Source organism: Bos indicus, chromosome 16 (assembly GCF_029378745.1).
Source record: "Bos indicus isolate NIAB-ARS_2022 breed Sahiwal x Tharparkar chromosome 16, NIAB-ARS_B.indTharparkar_mat_pri_1.0, whole genome shotgun sequence".
NCBI classification, from domain to species: domain Eukaryota; kingdom Metazoa; phylum Chordata; class Mammalia; order Artiodactyla; family Bovidae; genus Bos; species Bos indicus.
In genome coordinates this window covers 41,119,488-41,122,305 of record NC_091775.1, presented here as the reverse complement: position 1 = coordinate 41,122,305, position 2,818 = coordinate 41,119,488, and the positions used below count along the sequence as shown (strand labels likewise).

Sequence of the window (2,818 nt, the reverse complement as noted above, 5' to 3'; positions counted from 1 at the left end):
CTCAAAATTCTCCAATCAGGCTTCAGCAATATGTGAACCATGAACTTCCAGTTGTTCAAGCTGGTTTTAGAAAAGGCAGAGGAACCAGAGATCAAATTGCCAACATCTGCTGGATCATCGAAAAAGCAAGAGAGTTCCAGAAAAACATCTATTTCTGCCTTATTGACTATGCCAAAGCCTTTGACTATGTGGATCACAATCAACTGTGGAAAATTCTGAAAGAGATGGGAATACCAGACCACCTGACCTGCCTCTTGAGAAATCTGTATGCAGGTCAGGAAGCAACAGTTAGAACTGGACATGGAACAACAGACTGGTTCCAAATAGGAAAAGGAGTATGTCAAGGCGGTATATTGTCACCCTGCTTATTTAACTTATATGCAGAGTACATCACGAGAAATACTGGGCTGGAAGAAGCACAAGCTGGAATCAAGATTGCCGGGAGAAATCTCAATAACCTCGAATATGCAGATGACACCACCCTTATGGCAGAAAGTGAAGAGGAACTAAAAAGCCTCTTGAAGGTGAAAGAGGAGAGTGAAAAAGTTGGCTTAAAACTCAACATTCAGAAAACAAAGATCATGGCATCTGGTCCCATCACTTCATGGGAAATAGACGGGGAAACAGTGGAAACAGTGTCAGACTTTATTTTTCTGGGCTCCAAAATCACTGCAGATGGTGACTGCAGCCATGAAATTAAAAGATGCTTACTCCTTGGAAGAAAAGTTATGACCAACCTAGACAGCATATTCAAAAGCAGAGACATTACTTTGCCAACAAAGGTCCATCTAGTCAAGGCTATGGTTTTTCCAGTGGTCATGTATGGATGTGAGAGTTGGACTGTGAAGAAGGCTGAGCGCTGAAGAATTGATGCTTTTGAAGTGTGGTGTTAGAGAAGGTTCTTGAGAGTCCCTTGGACTGCAAGGAGATCCAACCAGTCCATTCTGAAGGAGATCAGTGCTGGGTTTTCTTTGGAAGGACTGATGCTGAAGCTGAAACTCCAGTACTTTGGCCTCCTCATGCGAAGAGTTGACTAATTGGAAAAGACTCTGATGCTGGGAGGGATTGGGGGCAGGAGGAGAAAGGGACGACAGAGGATGAGATGGCTGGATGGCATCACTGACTCAATTGACGTGAGTCTGAGTGAACTCCAGGAGTTGGTGATGGACAGGGAGGCCTGGCGTGCTGCAATTCATGGATTCGCAAAGAGTCGGACACAACTGAGCGACTGAACTGAACTGTACTAGCCTTTTAAGAAATACTCTTTGTTACTTTAGGATGATAGAAATATCTATAATGATGAAGACCAGGATGGGCTAATCTGGTCTCCAACTCTTCTCTGGGTTCTCATCATTGAGTAAATTCAGGGTGTGCCAAATCAGAAGTAAATGTTTATTCATGAAGCCCAATAACTCTCATAGTAATGAACTCCCTGCTAAAACACTCACAGTGGACCTGAGGTCAAAATGAGACTTTCTTAAGTCCAGAGCTTGGGAGAATCAATCAAGTCTGTTAAGAAGATGATATAAATTGTTACCCAGCTACTTCACAGGCACATCAACAGTAGGACAGAGAAACCAAGAAAGCCCAGGAGAGTAAAGTTCTGTCTGTGCCTGCTTCCAGAGGGCAAACTCCAGCACTGACCCTGGTACAGCTCTCATACAGAAGGAGGAAGAGGAAGGAGCACACTGTTCTTACCTACCCACGTTGTAGTCACTGCAGGGGAAAGCAGAAAGTCCATTCCTCTACTCTCTAAGACACAGGACCCAGGCCAGAGGACATCAGACTCTGCCCCATAAGACTAGCTATTCCTTCTCCCTTGGAGACAAGCATGTAAGAGGTGGAAAGAAACACAGAAACCCCCTTGCATGTACTTCCCAGAAAGGATGGAAGGGTTGATGGAACTTCCTTTCCATGGGGACCACAGAAGAATATGAAGTGGGGAGTAAAAGAGTCTTCCGCTAGAATCCACCTAAGTTTTCCGTTAATAATTTCAGAAATCATCACACTTTCAGGTTTCATATTAATAAATAAACATGCACGCATATTCACCCTACTCCTCCATAAACTGAGGTTACATTGTAGGCTGAGGCTGATGGGTGGAAAAAGGTTGTGAGCCATCCTGAAGGACCATTTTTTGAGCTAGAAATTTAGCTATTTTAAAAGACTGTGTTTCACGTAATACATCACAGGCCCTCTGAATTTGCTTGAAACTTATGTAGAGGTAGGTCTATTTCATTCTTTAGCAGCCAAGGCAAAAATAGCAACAGCAGCAGAAACAGCGAGTTCCTATAGACCCTCTACTGGGCACAAGTTGTAGGGTGCTGGGTAGGAAAGAGTGTAAAGTTCTGTTCCTAACTTCAAGGTCTAGTCAGGGAAGTCACTGTGCTTAGGACTTGCCTTATTTATAGAGTTTTCTCTCCTAGATTGACTTCCCTGGTGGCTCAGATGGTAAAGTGTCTGCCTACAATGCAGAAGACCCAGGTTCAATCCCTGGGTCAGGAAGATCTCCTGGAGAAGGAAATGGCAACCCACTCCAGTACTCTTGCCTGGAAAATCCCATGGATGGAAGAGCCTGGTAGGCTACAGTCCATGGGGTCGCAAAAAGTCCGGATACGACTGAGCGACTTGCCTTGTTTATAGTTTTCTCTCCTAGATTTTTATACCAGCAAACCTACTAGACTTGAGGACAAGATGAAAGGATGCAGGGAAAATTTCCAATTGTCTGGTGCACAGATATAACTAAAACTCATGGTAGGCATAATTCTAAGGAAGTGCCCCACCCTTCTCTGAGATTCACCTCCTGGCCATTAAACTC

The 2,818-nt window shown here is 44.1% G+C and overlaps 1 non-coding gene across 1 annotated transcript; it reads left to right on the top strand.

Moving 5' to 3' along the window:
- The first annotated feature begins 2,433 nt into the window (after positions 1-2,433).
- On the top strand, positions 2,434-2,506 carry TRNAC-ACA (transfer RNA cysteine (anticodon ACA)). Its single transcript has one exon. It is a non-coding gene; the product is annotated as a tRNA-Cys (tRNA).
- The last annotated feature ends 312 nt before the right edge of the window (positions 2,507-2,818 follow it).